Below are 22962 nucleotides of genomic sequence, written 5' to 3' on the forward strand. Positions count from 1 at the left end.
ACCTTTCAAATGAGATTCTTTTGGATTTGCCTGAAAACGTGCATAAAGACAAACAGCAAACATTTTATCAGGCCTAGATGCAGTTAAGTACATTAAAGAACCTATTATTGCCTGATATTGAGTTGGGTCCACATCTGCATCACCGTCTACTTCAGCACCCAATTTGTGATTGACGCAGATTGGAGTATCATATGGAGAACTGTCCTCCATCTTGAAGTGCTTGAGCACATCATGAACATACTTCGTCTGATGAATGAACATCCCGTCCTTCTTCTGATCAACCTGCAATCCTAGAAAGAAAGTTAGTTCACCCATAGCACTCATTTCAAACCTTTTCTTCATGACGGCTTCAAACTCCTGACACATGGAGACTTTTGACGCAGCAAATATAATGTCATCCACGTAGACTTGTACCAGCAGGAAGTCGCTTCCATCTCTTTTGAAGAACAACGTGCTATCAATTTTCCCTCTTTCAAAACCATTCTCGAGCAAGTAATCCGATAAAGTTGAATACCAGGCACGAGGTGCCTGATGTAATCCATACAACGCCTTGCTCAACCAGTACACATGATCTGGAAAGTCTGGGTCAGGAAAACCCGGAGGTTGCTCAACATACACAATCTCATCAACTTTTCCATTCAAAAACGCACTCTTCACATCTAGCTGAAACACCTTCATCTTTTCATAAGCAGCAAACGCTAAAAACAATCTTATGGCTTCCAACCTGGCGACAGGAGCGAACACTTCGTTATAATCAATCCACTCTTGTTGATTAAAACCTTTAACGACTAGCCTCGCCTTGTTTCTTAGAATGATCCCCTTATCATCTCTCTTGCACTTAAACACCCATTTTGTGCCTATCGCATTCACATTCTTTGGTTTTTCAACCAAAGTCCAAACTTCCATCTTCTCGAATTGAGCCAACTCTTCTTGCATGGCTTCGACCCACGAGCTGTCCTTTAAAGCCATTTGATAATTCTTCGGTTCAATCTGGCTTATAAAGCAAGTATACAGGCATTCATTGATTATTCCTGTCTCCTTAATGCTTGTATAAACACAGGTGTGTTCATTCAAGCTACTTCTCGTTTGTACACCTGAGGACACATCACCAATCACATTATCCAAAGGGTGATCTTTATGAATTCTCGTGGTCGGAACAGAACCGACATGCAAATTATCTTCCAAATTAGAAGAGATCTCATCAATGGTTGTTTCATGCTGAGAGTGAAAAGGATTGATAAATTCTTCTTCAGCAGAGGCAGCAGGGGTACCGATAGTGTTTGATGAGGAAGGTTGACATTTATCAATCAGCTGTCTTTGCAATAGATTTTCTTCCTCATCAAGTATCATCTTCGTCGCATCTCTTTCTTCTTCTTCAGAAATTTCCAAATCCGGTATGTTAAACGACTTAAAAACCTTAACATAGTCGAAAAGCTCAGCAGGTCCATTGCTAGGTTTTGGCGGTTGGTAACTTGTGATGTCGGTGTTACACACCACCTCCACCTTGCAGGTCGAAGTATTGAAGACACGTCTGTTGGGAGTACCAACAACATAACCGACTAAGATTCCTTCATCGGCTACTTCGCCAAATTTAGAGTTTGTCTTCAAGATCGAGCAAGGGGACCCGAATGGTTCAAGACCACTCAAGTTGGGCTTCCTTCCATGCATAAGCTCGTAACATGTTTTACCAAGTCTCTTAACAGTTAACACCCTATTCAGAACATAGCAGGCTGTAGCAACTGCTTCAGCCCAGAACATCACAGGAAGCTTCGAATCTGCCAGCATAGTTCTGGCTCCTTCAATTAAAGTTCGGTTCTTCCTTTCAGCCACTCCATTCTGTTGCGGAGTATACGGAGCGCTGTATTGGTGTTCGATTCCTTTCTGAAGACAGAAGATTTCCATCTCAAAATTCTTGAACTCCGTTCCATTGTCACTCCTGATGAACTTAACTGTTTTACCCATGACGTTCTCAACTTTGGTAATCAAATTCTTCATCATTTGAGTCGTCTCATCTTTCGATTTCAGAAAATATACCCACGAATATCGCGAGTAGTCATCAGTGATCACCAAGCAGTAAGAAGTACCTCATAGACTTTTTGTATTCACGGGACCGAAGAGATCCATGTGAAGCAGTTCTAGAGTACTGGCAATAGAGTTGACCTTCTTGGTGAGATGGGATTTCTTGTGTTGCTTTCCCTTCTTGCATGCTATACATTTGTCTTTGAAATTAAAACTTTTCAAGGGAACGCCCATCACAAGTCCATTCCTGACAATGTGATTCATCTTCCGAAGATGAATGTGCCCCATCCTCCTGTGCCACAATTCGGATTCCGATTCGCTTGCTTTCGACATTAAACATGATTCTCCCGTGGCCATTTCAGTAGACCTCATATCCATCACATAAGTATTTGTATCACGTGGAGCTTTCATTACTATCCACTCGTCTGGTATCTGAAAACCAGGTTTCAACACGATCGCCTCATTCTTCGTGAAATGAACAGTGTACTCCTTATCACAAATCTGCGACACACTCAGCAGATTGTGCTTCAACTCTTCTACAAAGTTCACATTCTCAAGAGTCATTTTCCCATTGGACACCGTTCCTCTTCCAGTAATTCTTCCTCCACTTTCACCTGCAAAACTAACTCTCGCTCCTTGAACAGGTTTTAAGTCGTGCAACAAGCATTTGTTACCCGTCATGTGCCGGGAACAGCCGCTATCTACAATCCAAAGACTGTGGGCAGCCCTGTTCAACTGTTCCTGCACAATAAAGCAAAGGATTAGAATCTAGGGACCCAAGACCAATTGGTCTTGGATCTATACATCCCGTACTTCTACTTTCCAAAGTTAGCATCCGGATAATTCCTGTCAGTCCTATTAGGAAATCTCCTTGGAAATTGAGTGTGAGGCCTTCCAAACCTATGTGTATTAAAAGTATTATATCTTGTGGTTTGGTTATTAGCATTGTTAAACTGAGGTTTGTGTCTGTGAAAACCTGAATTAGTTACATTTCGGAACTTTGAAGGGTTTTCATTTTTAGCAGTATTAAAATTACCATTAGGCTTATGCTCAGTTTTACTATGCCTCACACCTCTGAATTTCGGCGTCAGAGGGTAATCTGCAACAAGATGTCCTAACTTATTACACCTAAAACAACACCTATGCTCCATTTTCTTTTCAAAGGTTGTTTTGGATGTTGAGGCTGTGTTACCGGCCGTTCGTCTCACATAAGGTGGGACGTACGGGTTGAGTGGAGTACTCTTTTTATAAGTTTTATCTTTTTCTCCAACAGTGGGTAACACTACCTTCTCTTTTGTCTTACCCGATTCGGACAACTTATCCGAATCTGATGAGACTGGACTCGTAACAGAAATTTTCACACTTGAAACAGGCGAACTCGTTTCGCCACTACTAACATTTGGTTCTTTACTCGTAACCTTGATTGGAACTGTCTGAGGAACTTCAAAATCAACAGATTTCTGAACACTAGGGTTAAAAGTGTAATTGTGGTTATAAGGTGGTGGAACCTCGTGATAACCAATTCCTCCCCTCTTTGTAGAGGTACCTTGATCACTAACAAGGTGATCAAGAATAGCTGAGGAATTTCGGAACTGCTCAAGTTTTCGGTTCAGTTCCACCACTTTCACCTGGTGGTCAGCAATCTGCTTTTCTCGTTCAGTAATCAGTTTAGTCTTTTCTTCTAAAACCTCATAACTTAGATCAATTACTTCAATTTTTTCAGCAAGTTTTGTTTTTAAGCTTTTAACATCTTTTTCACACGCTTTTATTTTAACTTTGTAACTGTTTTCTCTTGCTTTCATAAAGTGATGATCTTCTTTAAGAGTTTTAAATTCAGCATCTAAACGAACATACTGATCAGTTATGGTAGCAAGTTGCTCAGACAAATTCTCACATTTAGTACAAATAAATTTAGAACTTACCTCGGAGAGTTGATCCTTGTTATCTGTCATGAAAGCTTTTTCCTTACCAGTAGCTTTCTCTTCTTCGGTAATCTTCTCACGTTCTTCATTCTCAACCTTAGCCATATTTGCCTGTTCACTAGTTTCATTCAAATGCAGGTTCCAGTTGTATTCACCTGCTTCTCTGGACATCATGGCATTGACTTCTTTACTACTCCCAGTGTGCTGTGCAGACCGGCCTAGACCACGTTCAACTCGCTCGTTTCTGCACTCTTTGGCAAAGTGCCCGTTTTGTTGACAGTTATAGCACCTCACCTTAGACTTGTCGAACCCTGGCCTGCCACCAACAAACTTTCTCCCCGTCTTTCTCATAAACTTCTTCACTCTCCTCACTATCATGGCCATCTGCCATTGTAAATCCATTTCCTCCAGATCATCAGCATCGATCTGGTCATAGTCTTCATCCAGCATCGCTGGATCAACAACCTTTCCTTGAATATAGTTTTCATATGAAGCAATAAACGAAGCATAGAGGCCAAACTGCTCTTCAGCAGATTTGACGCTCATTGGCATCTTAGAGTAATTATTGCTTGAGGAACTTGAAGATCCACTACTCTTGCTTGCTGTCTGTTGAGTACCACTTGATCCACCCGCAACAAAGCAAACATCCCCATTTGAGTTTACTGACACATGCCCCTCCTGTGAAGACTTGGCACCCGACTCGCTCTTCGAGTAGTAGGCGGCAGAATCAGTCTTTGAACTTGAATTGGAGTTTACTTTAGCACCGTACATGCCTGGATCTTGAACCTGATCCATAGATGTTTCTTTTCTTACCATATTAAGCTCAAAAGTTCTGAGCTTGTTGACAGTGGTTTCAAGATCATAAGTAGGGAAGTCCTTGTCTTCCCTCATCAGTACAGTATACATCTCCCATTTTGGTGGGAGGGCATCGAGAAGCTTTTCCACAATCTCTTCTTCTCGGTAGGAAATGGAGTAGTTACTCAATTCAGTCATTAGATGATAATATCGAGTGATAATATCATCAAGAGATTCGTTCTTCAAGTACTTAAAGACTGAAAATTGAGTTTTGAGCAACTTTATCTTTGAAGCCCGAATACCTACATTTCCCTCAAATCTGTTCTCAAGAGCTTCCCAAAGCTCTCTAGCTGATGTATACTTTCTGAACGTATGGAGGATCTCCTGTGGAAGAGCCATTGTGATTGCAGCATGAGCCTTGCTTTCGGCTTCATACATCTTTTTCTCCTCCTCTTCCATTTTACTGTATTTCTTGATTTGGTCTCGACCCTCATACTCCATGACTGGTGGAATATATCCATCTTGGATGCATACCCACATTTTCGCATCCTGGTACTTAACGTATTGTATGAACCGATCCTTCCACGCGACAAAATCGGTTCCCTTCAGCAACCTTGGGGCCTTTGTAGCTGACCCCGCTTCAACTTCCATCTTTACAAGCTCCGAAATGTTGATCGACGACATCCTTCTTGAAGACTAAGAAACCCGAAAAATTCTGAGTAGGCGAAGTTAAAAATTTTTCTCTGAACAGTATTGTAGGCGAAGTTAAGGATAACTTCGCTTAAGTAATAACTTCGCTGGATCTTTCTTAAATTCGCGTGACTGGGCGAAGTTGAGAATAACTTCGCTTAGGGTAAGCGAACTTAGAAAGTAAGCAAACTTGAAGACAAATTCGCTGAACTAGGCGAACTTGATGAGAACTTCGCTGAGTTAGGCGAAGTTGAGGAGGTAGGCGAAGTTGAGGAGGTAGGCGAAGTTGTAAATAACTTCGCTTCTCCTTATATCTTCGCCAAAACCCTACGTATCCTGACGGCAACTTCGCCTGATGAACAGCAACTTCGCCTGATGAACTGAAACTTTCTGCAGATCTGAAAATCGGATTTTAACGACGTTTTTGACGGTTTAAAGGCTTGAACACACTGGTAGGAGGCTAGAATGAGCAAAAACACCAAAAACTCGTCCCGTGAATAGTCGAAATGGAACGAATTCTACACCCGCGTGAATATCCCGAACCACACAATCGAGCAAATGCTCTGATACCAATTGTAGGTTCCCTGGACGGATCACACGAGATATCCCGATATACACAGGTGCGGAATCCCTGTGTAGATCGTTACGGACGTAGAACACAAACACACGAGCACACGAACACGATACGAGCAAACACACGTTATGTTAATAACTCAAACCGTGATACTTACAGACTCTCGACCTCACGTCACTTGACTCACTGAATTACACGTAACTTGAACTACTCACCAACTAACTAAACAGAAACCCGTAACCTATATAAATACACGACAACTTCGCCTCAGGCGAAGTTGTCCATAACTTCGCTTGTTCAACAAGTTCGCCTAGGCGAACTTGTCAACAACTTCGCTTGGTTAACAAGTTCGCCTAAGCGAACTTGTCAACAACTTCGCTTTAAACAAACAAATACATAAACAATATTACAGACTCGATTACAGACATTAGACATATGAACTACTGATATATATGCATCAACAGATGATGCTATATTTACTAAGGCACATGCCCCAACATTCTCCTCTCTTGGTACCTGCATTATACTAAACAATTCGAAGAATTTTGCCAATTCTTTCACAACTTCTATTTTTTAAGCAGTTTTTCACCTTTTACAGTGTATGAATCATTAATGTGGTTAGTTATCAATAAACAATCTATGTAAACCTGAAGATACATGATTCTCATTTGCTTAGCTAGTAATAACCTGCAATTAGTTCTTTATATTCTGCTTCGTTGTTGGTAGCTTGGAACTCACATGCTATGGACTGGGGTATTATGTTCCCTTGTGGTGATTTTAGTATTATACCCAATCTTGTTCCTCTTACATTTGATGCACCATCTGTGAAGTGGAAACAAGGATCCTTGGTTTCTTCAAGTTGTTGGACCTCCAAATCGGCTTCTTTTTGCATATCACTAATGAAATCAGCCACAAAGTCGGCAAGTGCTTGTGATTTGATGGCGGTTTTGGGCTCATATTGTACATCATAGGCGCTGAGCTTCACAGCGCACTTAGACATCCTACATGACATCTCTGGTTTTCTAAGCACATTCTTAATAGGATAATTAGTTCTAACAATAATAATATGAGTTTCAAAATAATGTCTTATTAGCTTAGTCGATGCCATGATTAAAGAAAGTATTAATTTTTCAAGATGAGAATACCTGGCATCGGCATCTAAAAGACTTTTAATTTCATAGTAGACTGGATGTTGCTGTCCTTCGTGATCCATTACTAGAACGACACTAACTGCATTACCTGAAACAACTTGATATAAGGTTAACAGCTCACTATCCACTGGTTTCATCAATGCTGGTGCTGAGGATATATAATCCTTAAGAGCTTTAAGCGCATTTTCATGCTTTTGAATCTACTCGAACTCTTTGTTCTTCCTTAAGATTTCATAAAAGTCTTCGCATTTCTCAGAAGATCTAGAGATGAATCTATTTAGGGCTTCAATCCTTCCCATTAATCTTTGAACATCCATTGCATTCACCAGGGACTTTAAGCTAACAATGGCTTCGATCTGCTCAGGGATGGCTTATATTCCTTTTTTCGTTACCATGTATCCTAAGAATTTTTCAACTTTGACACCAAAATGACACTTAGATGGATTGAGCTTCATGTTGTATTGGTCAAGGTTGTTGAAGGCTACTTCGAGATCCTTGAGATAATCTTCTGATTTCTTTGACTTGACTATGTCATCTATATAGACTATAGACTTCCATGGTTTTTCCCAACTGATCCTTGAACATCATATTAACCAGTCTTTGATAGGTTGTACCTGCATTTCATAGTTTAAAAGGCATAACAATATAACAGTATATGCTAGTAGGAGTCATAAATATTGTATCCTCTTGATCAGATGGTTCCATATGAATTTGTTGGAATCCAGATGAAGCATCCGTAAAGGTAAGCATTTCATGTCCTGTTGTAGCATCCACTGTTAGGCCATGAATTTTATACTGAAAATCATTTATCCTTAACTGTCTTATGGATAATTTATCCTTGAAATATGTATCAGGATATAAAAGATCGAAGATCCTCGGTATTATTTGTTTACTAATGATTGCGTCTAGTATGGTGATGTGTTAGACAGGTGTGACAACTTCAAGGCGTACTTGCATCAATTATCCTCACAGAAAATTCTCCAGCTAGAGCATGGATCCAGTATCCTACTTCAATGTAGCTATTAATGGGCGAACTCATGTGAAGATGAACGTGCAAATATTAACAACGGCTATGAGACTCATTCTTCCGCTTATCTCACTACTGGGTGGCTATTGGCACGTGGTCAAAGGTCGTGGAGCGGCTAGGTGGGAGACTTCCAGATAGATAGGAAATATTGTTATTATTGTTATCTTATTTAAACGAGCTATGATCAAGTAGAAAAACACATGTAACATCACACACAAGAGCAGAAACAAGCATTCTCTCTACACTAGCATACTTTGTAATCTTGGTCATAAACTCCACCGCATTTGTAACCCGACTTTTACCATTAATAAACTTGACGTTGATAGTTTTCACCGTCCGGGGGTTTTTTGTGCCGGAGATCACGATAATCATATACTCATCGACCAAAGGTTACCTTGTTGATCATTGACTAAAGTAATCCGACCAAAGATTATTCTATTAATCCTTGACCAGAGTTATTTTACCAAAGATTACCTTGATAAGTTTTGACCGAAGTAAGACTATCTTGGTTAAGGGCTTTTTCCCTCATGATCAAACCTTTGTGTTCATCAATATTACAATTATGCACTTGTCATTATCGAGTTAGCACCTTACCTTACATAACAGATTGGGATACTTGATCCTTAGCTGATTTTTGTCCAAAACAATTTGGCGCCCACCGTGGGGCAATTGGTGCTATAATCTATATTATTCTTATCATTCTCAACTTTTACATACTCATATCACTATCAATGGCCTTTGAATAAACCTTTGCTTCATCAACCATGCCGGCTACGGTTCCTTCTCATCAAGGAATTTGCCACCGATGCCTCCGCCAATCACAGGAACGCAACTTCCTGTTGCTGATGGGAGCAAGACGCAACTACCAGTCTTCCAGAGCTCAAAGACCGCTGCTACTGCCCCGGTGGTTAATACTAACAGTGATGTTTCATCTATGTTTTCGCAGGTTAAAGCATACATGGAGCAGCAGAACAAGACTAATCAGAGGATCCTCCGTGAGATAGAGGATCTCAAGAAGAACAAGAGGCCAGGAGAGGAACTCACCCCCTGATGCCAAGGATGCTGGATTTCACCAATCCAGGATCCATGGCTCAGTTCTCTCAAGGATCATCTATCCTTCAACAGGGGTCCATGGGTCAACAGACTCAAGGATCCTCGCTATTTCAGCCAGGATCATCTATCCTTCAACAGGGGTCAATGAGTCAGCAGAATCAAGGATCCTCATATTATCGGCAAGGATCAGTCATCCTTCCACAAGGATCCTATGGTACCCGACCTCAAGGATCCTTCATCCCGAATCAAGTATCCTTCTTTCCGAGTCAAGGATCCTCAGGCGTCCAACATCAACGATCCTCCGAAGTCCATGAAGGAGACATAATCCCCATGCAGACTAGAGCCTCTGGAGGACCAACTCTTATCGCAGACTCTTCCTATCCCATCTACTCATCCGAGATGCCAACCTTCACTCAGCAAATAGGTAACTTGTACGATCCTTTATCCTTAGATGCTAACCGTTGTTCTATGCAGGATGCAGGTATCAACCAAGCCATGGCCAAGGAGCTGCAGAAGCTCAAGGATATGATATCCAGTGTTCCTGGGGTCATAAGACCAATTCCCGAGATACCTGAAGGAAGCCACACAGTATCTAGATTCGCTCCGCCTATCTGTGATGCTGAAATCCCGAAGTGTTTCCAGACTCTGAATATGAAAACTTACGACGGGACCACTAATCCTGAATTACATGTAGCACAATATAGGGAAAGGATGGAGATCAATCCTATTCCGGAAAGACTTAAAGAAGCTTGCCTATGCAAGGGCTTTGGATCCACACTAACGGGAGCCGCTCTAAAATGGCTGCTAAGTCTTCCTCCCTTTTCAATTACTTCTTTCTCTCACTTAGTTAACTTGTTTAACACTCAATTTTTCTGTAGTCGGAAATTTGAGAGGTTAACCAGTGATTTAAATCGTGTTGTCCAACCTAGTGATGAATCCCTTAGGGATTTCGTCACCAGATTCGGAAAGGAAGCTATAGAAATCCCAAATCTTGATATGATTACTGCTGTTGAAGCGTTCAAGATGGGAATTTAGAAGATCTCCCCCTTTTATGATGATTTAGTGATGACTCCATGCAGGACATTAGACGAAGTCAGAAACAGGGCCTTAAGATACATCCGATTGGAAGAAGACAAAAGGAACCAGGATCGTCTTAGAGGACAAATGAAACAAGAAACTCCCGAGAAGAATAAATGATCCAGGAATAGGAACAGCAATTCAAAGCCGTATGCCAAGCCCAATAATCACAACATGTGGGCAGTTGAAGAAGGAGATGACGATGAAGACTATCCTTGCATCTCCGATTATTGTTTCTCTGTGAATACTCATGGCTTGATCTGTGCCATGAAGGATCTGGGAGAAAAAGCAAGGTGGCCCCGAAAAAATGAGAAGGTTGTCGACTTCAAGGACAAGTCTAAGTGGTGCGCTTTCCACGAAGATTTTTGCCACGCAACAGACGAATGCATCGGCTTAAGGAGGGAAATTGGTTACCTCCTGAGCAAGGGTCACTTTAAAGAACTCTTGGGAATGAAGAAATCCAAGATCCAAGATCCTGAAGACCTTCCAGAAAAAGAAACACCGCCACCGCCAAATGCTCATGTGATCAACTTTGTCTCCAGAGACTACGAATTATTTCAAGATTCTTGTGCCATAAGAGAAGACCCCGTGGTAGAATTCGAACTGGACGACGAGAGCAGACCGCTCATCCCCACTACTCGAGTGACTGATCAGAGAATCTTCTTCAATTCAAGGATCCAGGATCCAGGATCCCCACTAAGACAAGCTGGATACGCAGACGGTCAATTTCATCTCAGGAGATTCGGACATATGTGGAACTTCCTTCTCTGCAACAAAAAGACTCGCTAAAGAGATAAAGATGGATAACAGAGATCAACCAATCGTGTCAACCACCATAACAACAGACAAGAAAATCTTCTTCGATGAGGAAGACAAAATGAACATTCAGGATCCTCATCATGACGGTTTGATTATTACCTTATTTATCTCTAACCATTATGTACGCAGGATCCTAGTAGACGGCGGCAGCTCGGTCAAAATTATCCAACATGATGTCCCTAAGAAAATGAACATCCCGTATTCAGAAATCATTCATAGAACTTCGGTGCTAGTTGGTTTCAGTGGCGAAACCAAGAAGACACTGGGGGGCATTAACCTCCCAATTTATATCAAAGGGTTAAATTTATACTAAAAATTTTGTGTTATAGATAACCTTTCCTGTTGCAATGTTATTTTAGGTAGGTCGTGGCTCCATGGAATAAAGGCTGTAGCCTCAACTTATCATCAGTGCATCAAGCTGCCTACTCCTTGGGGAGTTGTAAAGATAGTAGGTGACCAAGCGGAGGCCAAGAACTATTATTCATCATCAATGAAGCCAACAGCCAAGCCAACCATAGCATAGCAACTACAGCAACATCCTAGGGACCTGCTTGAAGCTCGGGAGAAAGACCTTAAAGAAGTATCATTGGACCCCGAGGATCCAGAAGTAAAGGTGTTCCTAGGATCCAGTATCCCAAGTAAGATTGAGGAGGATATAATATCCTTCTTAGGGCGAAGAAGATCTACTTTTGCCTTCAAGCACTCAGACATGACAGGTATTTCAAAAGAGGTAATCACTCATAAACTCGGCCTTGATTTATCTATTAAACACGTCCATCAGAAGCGAAGGAAATTCGTTCCTGAGAGGAACAAGATCATACAAGAAGAAGTTGAAAAACTTCTTAAGGCCAGTATGATCAGAGAGGTTCAATATCCTCGATGGCTAGCTAATGTGGTCGTTGTTTCAAAAAAGAATGGAAAGTGGAGGGTGTGTGTCGATTTTACTGATTTAAATAAGGCATGCCCCAAGGATCCTTTCCCATTACCACATATAGGTTCCATGGTGGATGCAACGGCAGGACATGAAATGCTTACCTTTATGGATGCTTCCTCTGGATTTCAACAAATTCAGATGGAACCATCTGATCAAGAGGATACAGCATTCATGACTCCTACCGGCATATACTGTTATACTGCTATGCCATTTAGACTAAGAAATGCAGGGGCAACATACCAAAGATTAGTCAACATGATGTTCAAGGATCATTTGGGTAAGACTATGGAGGTCTACATAGATGATATGGCGGTAAAATCAAAGAAAGCTGAGGATCACCTTAGAGACCTCGAGGAAGCATTCAATATCCTCGACCAATATAACATGAAATTGATTCCGTCAAAATTCCACTTTTGTGTTAAGGCTGGAAAATTTCTGGGATATATGGTGACGAAGAGAGGAATTGAAGCAAGCCCCGAGCAGACTGAAGCCATCCTCAATTTGAAATCTCCTACAAACACAAAGGATGTCCAAAGGCTCACAGGAAGAATAGCTGCCCTCAATAGATTCATCTCAAGATCCTCCAAGAAGTGCAAGGACTTCTACGACATTCTTAGGAAGAATAAAAAGTTTGAATGGACGAAAAGGCATGAGGCTGTGCTTACAGCCTTGAAGGATTACTTATCCTCAGCTCCAGCCCTAATGAAACCTGTGGATGGAGAATCCTTATACCTATATTTAGCTGTCTCAGGAAACGCAGTAAGTGCCGTCTTGGTGAAGGATCATGAAGGTGAACAGCATCCCGTTTACTATGTAAGTAAAAGTCTTCTAGATACGGAAGCCAGGTATTCTCATTTAGAAAAGTTAATTCTTGCACTCATTATGGCATCCACTAAATTAAGACATTATTTTGAAACTCATCTTATTATTTTGAGAACTAACTATCTTGTGAAGAATGTTCTTAGAAAACCAGAGTTATCAGGTAGAATGGCCAAATGGGCAGTGAAGTTAAGTGCATATGATATCCAATATGAGCCAAGAACAGCAATCAAATCTCAAGCACTAGCGGACTTTGTGGCTGATTTCACTAGTGATCTACAAAAAGAAGTTAACTTGGAAGTCCAACAACTGGAAAAGACCAAGGATCCTTGGATACTCTTCATAGATGGAGCATCCAACGTAAGAGGAACAGGATTAGGGATCCTACTGAAATCGCCACAGGGGACATATTACCCCATTCTATAGCCTGTGAGTTTCAAGTAACAAACAATGAAGCCGAATATGAGGCTTTGATCGCAGGTTTGCAACTAGCTAAGTGCATGAGGATCAGGTATCTTCAAGTATATATAGACTCATTATTGATTGCTAACTACTTTAATGGCTCATATGCTGTTAAAGGATAAAAACTAATCAGATACCTAGATGTTGTTAAGGAATTAGCAACATCCTTCGAATTATTTAGCATTGTACAGGTACCAAGAGAAGAAAATGCCGGGGCAGATGCTTTGGCAAATTTAGCCTCATCTTTGAAAATTCCAGAAGATACGAAGATTCCAATCATTCATGTTCTCTCACCAGCAATAGGAGAGCAAGAAGTTGGGGAAATAACAAGTGATAAGAAGATTGTACTTTGGGATCATTTATCCTCGGACAATCAAGGATCCTGGATCCTCTCGATCAAAAAGTACATCCAAACAGGAGAAATTCCAACAACAGAGAATCCCATATCCTTCAAACTCAAGGTATCACAGTACATTTTACTAGATGATATACTATATAGAAAATCTCTTGCAGGTCCATACTTGAGGTGCATTGAGGATCCTGAGATCAAAGAAGTACTCAAGGATTTTCGTGAAGGAGACTGCGGCAATCACACAGGTGGAAGAGCCTTATTTTCTAGAATACTTAGAACTGGATACTTCTGGCCAACAATGAAGAAGGATGCAGTGGAGTATTCAAGGAAATGTGATGCTTGTCAAAGACATGCAAACATCCTTCATCAGCCAGCGGAGCCTTTATATCCTATATCCTCCTCATGGCCTTTCATGAAATGGGGTATGGATATTGTAGGCAAGCTACCAAAAGCACCCGGTGTAAAAGTCTTTATGCTTGCTATGACTGACTACTTCTCCAAATGGATTGAGGCAGAAGCATTTGTACAAGTCCGAGAAAGGGAAGTAATATCTTTTATTAAACGAAATATTATAACTAGATTTGGTATTCCTACTGAAATTGTTTGTGACAATGGTTCCCAGTTTATCGGGAATAGAACCACTAACTTTTGTGACAGTTGGAACATCAAAATGATTACTTCCACTCTGGTTCATCCCCAAGCCAATGGTCAAGCTGAGTCTAGCAACAAGATCATCATCAACAATCTAAAGAAGAAACTAGGATCCAAGAAGGGAAAATGGGCTGAAGAACTTCCTTATGTTCTTTGGGCAGACAGGACAACTCCAAAGAATGCAACAGGCCAAACACCCTTTTCATTGGTTTTTGGATCCGAAGCAGTATTTCCCACAGAAATGGTGGTTCCTACTGCGAGAACGAGCATCCGTGATCCTGAAGCCAATGAAGAAATACTTCATGAAGACTTGGATACTATAGAAGAACTCAGAGACCTAGCCAAGATCAGGATGGCAGCATATCAACAAAGGGTAGCTGGGGCATACAACAAAAATATCAGAATCAGAAGATTTCAAGAAGGAGATCTAGTATTAAGGAAAGCCTTCCAAAACACAACAAATCCAGCTGATGGGAAGCTAGAGCCCAAATGGGAAGGACCTTATCAGATTGAGTCAGAAGCAGGAAAGGGGGCATATCATTTTCTCACAATGGAAGGCAATAGACTACCATGAGCATGTAATGCTATCCACCTAAAGAAGTACTTTTTCTAATCAAGATCCAATATCCTGAGAGGATATATTATCCTTAAAGGATCAAGGATCCTAAGATCGGTAATGTCTATCTGATTACTTATCTATTTTATATTCTTGTTATTCTAAGGATAATGTATTCTTAACATTTATCTTTTCCAAGTTTTTAAGTAACAATGCAGATTTCAATGAGAGGTTCAATGTCTAAGAGGTTGGCCACCTCTTCTTTACATATAAGGTACTTTACTATTTCCCTTGGCCTTGCCCACGATTGGGTATGACCCCCGATGGTCATATCCCTTAAGGTTTAAAGGTTTTCACCTTTCTCACGATCGCCAGTTGCCTATGCTATCCGACGTATAGTTCGGGGCAGCGGGACCAGTACACGCTTAGTGGCTGACAATTTCGTTGTCTCCGGCTATATGGAGGATCCTACGAATAATGGTAGACGTACCATTTCCTAAGGTTTAAGGGGTTTTCACCTCTTCTCAAGGGACATGTCGCCAGTTAACATCCGTATCTTTGGGCCAGTCACTATTTTGGGCTTGTCCCCAGTATTTGGGCTTGTCCCCAATTTAACACCAGTTGCACGGGCTTGTCCCCAGATTACACGGGCTTGTCCCCAGATTACACGGGCTTGTCCCAGATTACACGAGCTTGTCCTCAGATTACACGGGCTTGTCCCCAGTATATTATTTGGGCTTGTCCCCAGCTTAATGGGTTTGATCCCAGTTAACCTTATGAATTATTTGCAACAGACTTACTAAGTTCTTTGTGAAGATCAAAAATATAAGGATCCCGGATCCTAAAGCTATTCCTTCAAGGATCATTGAGAATTCAACACTTCTGGTAACTTAGGTCTATCTTGACCTTCTGGTATGATCTCTGCTAATTAACTTATGAATGATATTCGTTGCAATAATTTTGGATCTTTCAGTTTAGAAGGTTATTCTCTTAAAGTTGTTTTACTACTAAAGATATTTTACTCTATTTTAAGGATACTATATCCTAAAAACTTTTACCCTATTTTAAGGATACTCTATCCTAAAAACTTTTATCAACTATTAAGGATATTCTTTCCTAATATTTTTTCCTTAAGGATATTCTATCCTAAACGATTTTCATAATGATCTTTTATTCTAACAATATTTTGCTTAAGATTATTTGTCAAAGTCTCAACAATGTTAAGTGTATATCTAATAAAATTTATTAAAATAAATAACAAGTAAAAAGTCAAAATATTTATATATTAATTAAAATAAGCCCCGAAGACTTATCCAAAATTCTTAACACGGACTTCACCATATGAAAGTTACTAATAGTTCATAAAGTGCAGGGAAATTTAAAAACAGGGGCAACAAAGGCTTCATCCCCACAAATAGAGGATCCCTCCACCTTTGTCACCCCCGCCAATTTTCTTAAGGATCATGGATCCTTCATCCTAGTTACTATTGTTTATTACAGACCATAGAAATTGTTCTAAAAAACATCAACACAAAATAAAAAAGTGGGCTCGAGCCTTGTCTTTGATATCCTTCATTGCCCACTTAAGCTGCATCCTCAACCGCAGCATCACCTCCTTCCTTGCCAGCTTCAACCACATCCTTGACGCCACTGGTCCCAGCCTCGGTGTTCTCAATCATTTCCTCGTCATCCTCACCACCAAGGTCATCAAGGGCAGCCTTCCACTTCTCCACATCCCAGGCCGACTTGTCAAAAGCGGGATAACCGGCCTCCTTTGCCATCTTGATCCGCGCCTGGAATACCGACCTGGCAGCCCATAGCTTGGCTTCATCCGTAGCCTGCTCCAATGCCTCTTGACGTTGAGCCTCGGCTAAGGATAGTTGATCTTCCAACTGTTTCTTCTCCTTGGAGAGCTGGATCATGGCCTTATCCTTGGCAACCACAGCTTTCCCTAAACCCGACAGCTTGTCACTCATTTGGCCAATAATCTTTTCATAGTGCTCTTTAAAAGCATTCATAGCCTACACACAACAGAGTACTCAAAATCAGAAGGATATTGGATCCTATAATTCAAAGTGTTAGGATACAGGATAGTTACAGAGAGGACAATGGCGTAATGGGTCTCAGGATCAGAGAATCTTTTCCTCTTAGAAGCCACGGACTTGGCCCTAGTCGTTGCAGTCTTGGGCTCGGAACTAGTGCCCGCCTTTGTAGCCTCTTTCTTGACAACATGAGAGGTGATCATGCAGTTGATGTCTTCGAGGGAGAACTTGCCAGCTGACTTCTGGGACTTCTTAACACCTGAAAAGGAAAAAAGTTATCAGATAAGTTTTTCTATTCTAATCTTCTTTATATTAAAGTTATTAACTTACTTGACATGCTTAAACTTGAGGAGATATCACAAAAACCTTCAAAAAATCGAGATTGAAAGGTCCTAACTTCGGTATCCAGTGCTAGGAACCGTTTTGTCTTTTCTTCTATGCTAGGTAACTTGCCTAAAGAAGCATAGTTGTCAACTACAAACAAAAAAGAAAGTTTAGAATTCCAGTCAAAGCATCAAGGATCCTACTATTTCTTAAGGATCCAGGATCCTACCCTTTCTAACCCATTTTGAAGGAAGATCAATTCCTCCTGGTATAGAGTCACGTTTTACAAAAAAGAACTGGTTCCTCCGCAGGTAATCGTTTAAGGTGACTTTTAATAATGGGTGAGGTTGTCGGGGCTTGGATTTGAAGATAAAACGAGCAGGACCGTGGGTAGTAAGGGTATACAAATGTGATAACTCCGAAAGGCCAAAATCAATCTTCTGCTCCTCTATGATTTTCTCGATAGTGATGAGAACCCTCCAAATCATCGGCATAGCCTGTATGTAGGATATGCCAGTAGAATCTAAGAAGCTTTGAGTAAAAGACAAAAAAGGGTCTTATAGCCGATCAGAAATGGAGTCGCCGGAAAGCAGACCCAAACCTTGGAATATACATCGCATCTGACACTGGATTCGTAGGGTCGGAATAAGGTTTCCGGAGGAAACAGCGTGAGAAAGTCATCGACCTCCGGATCCGTGAGTTTGCAAATTTCAATATACGAGTTGGCCAGCGAACATTGGGGTTCCATTTCCGATAACTCGGAGCCGTCGGAGGTTTGTTCGGAAGGTTTAGAGGGAGATGGAGAAGACGAAGCAGCAGACATGATTAAAGAAAATAAGAGAGAAGGGTAAGAAGGATACCTGATGCGTCGGATGGAGGTATGTTTATAATCAAAGATATAGGGCGGCATATATAGACGATTATAATTAACCTTGGGGGTTAAATGGTAAATATTGTGGCAAAATCGTCCCATCTATCAGTTTTCACAGTGATTTTGAATTTCAAAATGACAGCTGTATTCCACTGTCACCCGCCATTTTGGGGGCAATTGTTAGGCCATGAATTTTATACTGAGGATCCTTTATCCTTAGCTGTCTTATGGATAGTTTATCCTTGAAATATGTATCAGGATATAAAGGATCGACGATCCTCGGTATTACTTGTTTACTAATGATTGCGTTTAGTATGGTGATGTGTTAGACAGGTGTGACAACTTTAAGGCGTACTTGCATCAATTATCCTCACAGAAAATTCTCCAGCTAGAGCATGTATCCAGTATCCTACTTCAATGTAGCTATTAATGGGCGAACTCATGTGAAGATGAACGTGCAAATATTAACAACGGCTATGAGACTCATTCTTCCGCTTATCTCACTACTGGGTGGCTATTGGCACGTGGTCAAAGGTCGTGGAGCGGCTAGGTGGGAGACTTCCAGATAGATAGGAAATATTGTTATTATTGTTATCTTATTTAAACGAGCTATGATCAAGTAGAAAAACACATGTAATATCACACACAAGAGCAGAAACAAGCATTCTCTCTACACTAGCATACTTTGTAATCTTGATCATAAACTCCACCGCATTTGTAACCCGACTTTTACCATTAATAAACTTGACGGTGATAGTTTTCACCGTCCGGGGGTTTTTTGTGCCGGAGATCACGATAATCATATACTCATCGATCAAAGGTTACCTTATTGATCATTGACTAAAGTAATCCGACCAAAGATTATTCTATTAATCCTTGACCGGAGTTACTTTACCAAGGATTACCTTGATAAGTTTTGACCGAAGTAAATCTATCTTGGTTAAGGGCTTTTTCCCTCGTTATCAAACCTTTATGTTCATCAATATTACAATTACGCACTTGTCATTATCGAGTTATCACCTTACCTCACATAACAGATTTAGATACTTGATCCTTAGATGATTTTTGTCCAAAACATCCACCATGGAGTCAATGTGTCGTAAGGGGAAAGGATCACTGGGACATGCCTTATTTAAATCAGTAAAATCAACACATACCCTCCACGTTCCATTTTTCTTTGAAAGAACTACCACATTGGCTAACCATTTTGGATACTGTTTTGGTCAAAACTCTAACGAGGATAATGTAACCAAATTCATTTGGTGAGGTTTAGTGCTAAGTTGATATGAACAATAATGAATCGGTTGCAAACACAAACACGAAGATTTGTTACGAGGAAAAGCCCTTGATCTTTAGATGATCGCCGGCATAAAAACCCCGGGTGATGACAATTGTCTATCACCTCTTTATTAATCACAAAATCGGGTTACAATGGTGGAGATCACAATAAGTATTACAATATTTCTATGTGTGAGTGTTGTGCTAGAGAGAGTTTTCAGAGATACTAAAGTGTGCGAGAGTACAAGTGTTCAATCGTGACCTAGTTGATCGTAAACTCGTTGTTAATAGAAAATAACAACTAACTAAGAATTCTATAAACTCGCCACTCTTCCACTAGCCGTTTCCATCTCTTTGACCACGTGCATAAGGAGTCTTATAGCGAAATATTATGCAGACTTGGTCATACAGCCGTTATACCTGTCAAACACAACACCACTCAAAAACAATGATTAGTAACAACATATTACCGACGATCCTTGATCCTTCACAACCTGGAACATATTAAGGATAATTTATCCATAAGTCTTTTAAAAATATAGGATCCTCAGCATAAATTCTATGCCCTAACAATTTCCCCCAAAATGGCGGGTGTTTATGTGATACAGTTGTCATTTTGAAATTTGAAATCCCTACAAAAGATAGAACGATTAGACTAGCGTCAGATATCATAAATATTGTTAGCCCTTATTATCAATTCTAGCCGCTTATATATGCGATCATCCCAATCCTTTTATAACCACACAATCTGGCAGCTTAACAGGTATCATCTTTCCTTCGTTCTTTCTTTTCTTTAACTAATAATCTGAAAAAATGTCTACCGCTTCTTCTTCTTCTTCTTCTCCTTCTTCCGGCCACTCTGAACATTCCGATAATTCTGATTAGTCTGAGTTATTGGAAATGCAGTCACAAAACCTTATAACCAACCCATCCATGAAAATCTGCAAGTTTACCGATCCTGAAATCGATGAAATCCGTCCACTATTCCCGCCGAAAACCGTTTTCCGGCCGTTTGAATTCTTGATTCAATGCGATATATACTCAAAGACTTGGATCTGCTTCCCCGCTTGCCCTTTCCTCATCGGCTATACATATCCATTCCCCTCTTTTACCCAAAGTTTCTTTGAGACCACCGGGATGTCTTATATCCAAGCCATTCCGATGATTTGGAGAGTTTTATGTACTGTTGAGAGATTGATAGAGGAGGAAAGCATCGAGTTTAGTTTTCCAGAGTAGTCATACCTTTACAATTTAAACACCCATGGTTCAAACCGATTCATCTTGAAGTCCAAACCAAGGCAGCTCATTCCAATTTCTAAAGTAACCTAGAATGGTTCTCTTTGGAGGAATCAGTTCTTCTTTGTTAAGCGAAACTCCATCCCTGGTGGGGTCGATTTACCTTTAAAATGGGTTAAAAATGGTAGGATCCTAGATCCTTGAAAAAAGGAACGATTTGGATAAGTGGTCCTTCTTTTAACTATCTTTTTCTTGTTTCTTATTTTGCAGTGGATAACTTTGCTTCCTTGGCGAATTTACCTGGTACAAAAGATAAAGCAAAAAAAGATTTCTTGCCATGGATTCCGAAGTCCAAACTTTCCAGGCCAAATTTGTCGAGGCTTTTTGTGAAATCGCTTCGGATTCTAACAGAAACATGTCAAGTAAGTTTCGTATTTGTATAATAGAATAAAATAAAATAAAATAAAGTACTTATCTGTTTCTTGTCCTCTATAGGTGCCCAGAAATCTCACAAATCCGTCAGTAAGTTTTCCTTGGAGGACATTGATAGTCTGAGCACTCCTCAAATCGTCAATAAATATGCTTTAAAGGCAGCTACCACTTCCGAGCCAAGGACTACAACTACCAGGGCCAAATCGGCAGCTTCTAAGAGGAAAAGATCCTCAAAGCTTGAGACTCATTTTGATATGATCAATGCTGTAAGTATCCTTTATCTTGGCATCTCCAATTTGACGATCAAGTATTCTTCCAACTTTTGCACAATTGTTTGGTATAGGCTGTGAATTCTTTCAAAGATCATTATGATAAGATATTGAGCCAGATGAGTGACAGCCTTACTGGAATGGGGAGTGCAGCAGTGGCGAAGAACAAGGCTATAGCCCTGCTCACCAAGGACAAGAAGCGCTTGGAGGATCTACTATCCACCACAGAAGCTCAACACCAAGAGGAGGTGAAGCAAGCCACTGAGGAGGTGAAGACGTGGGCTGCAAGATCGGTGTTGCAGGCCAGAATTAAGATGGTTGCTGAAGCTACTAATCCTGCTTTTGACAGATCGGCTTGGAATGTGGAAAAGTGGAAGCAGGATTTGGTGGAGCTTGGTGGTGAAGAGGATACTGCGATGGCTGATGGAAACGAGGCTGGGACAAGCGGAGTGAAGGATGTGGTTGTGGTTGATGAAGCGAAGGCAGCAGCAGATGGTGAAGAAGCTGCTTAGGCGGGTGATGAAGGATATTAAAGACAAGGCCAGAGCCCATTTTTTATTTTGTTTGGTTATGTTTTTATGGATATTGGTTAATGTACTGTAATGGATAATAGTAACTAGGATAAAGGATCCCTGATCCTTAAGACAATTTCCAGGGGTAGCAAAGGTGGATGGATCCTCTGTTTGTGGGGATGAATCCATTGATGCACATAACTTTAATTTCCTGCACTCTTTGAACTGTTAGTATCGCTTGCTTAACCCGGGTGGATGGTCCATCTTTTGAATGGTGAAGTCCGGGTTAAGATATTTGGGTAAGTCCAAGTGGCTTAATAATAATTTAAATCTTTTGGCTATTTATATGTTATTTATTATTCTTAAAGTAGGTTTGATAAAGTCTTTGCCTTGTTAAAGTTTTTAAAGAATATCTTTGAGTAACAAGTTTTAAGGATAGAGTATCCTTACATAAAATATACTAAGGATATCTAACCCTTACAAAAAAGAATTGATGAAAGCTCATTGAAGAGTAAATGTAAATTGATAAGTAGAAATCATACCATATGGTCTAATTAGACCTATGTTACCATAAGTATCGGTCCTTCCATGATCCTTGTAAAGCTTAACTTAAGGATCTTAAATCCACAAATGTTGCTACTTATGTAATCCTCATAATTAAACTTAGGATACCTAATGCAAATAACTTATGATATTAAATGGGATTAAACCCAACAAATTGGGGAGAAGCCCATAAAATAAACTGGGGACAAGCCCAACAAATTGGGGATTTCTTTATTGGCTTCAGGATCACGGATGTTTTTTCTGCCTGTAGGAACCACCATCTCTGTAGGGATTACTGCTTTTGATCCAAACACCAATGAGAAGGGTGTTTGGCCTGTTGCATTCTTTGGTGTTGTTCTATCAACCCAAAGAACATAAGGAAGTTCCTCATCCCGCTTGTCTTTCTTGGATCCTTGTTTCTTCTTCAAGTTGTTGATGTTGACCTTGTTGCTTGATTCTGCTTGACCATTGGCTTTAGGGTGAACTAGTGTAGAAGTAATCATCTTGGTAACTGTCACAAAAGTTAGTAGTTCTTTTCCCAATAAACTGGGATC

The sequence above is a fragment of the Bidens hawaiensis genome, unplaced genomic scaffold, assembly GCF_021521415.1.
Source record: "Bidens hawaiensis isolate Kalapana, Puna unplaced genomic scaffold, B.hawaiensis_p1.1 tig00000237_1, whole genome shotgun sequence".
NCBI classification, from domain to species: Eukaryota; Viridiplantae; Streptophyta; class Magnoliopsida; order Asterales; family Asteraceae; genus Bidens; species Bidens hawaiensis.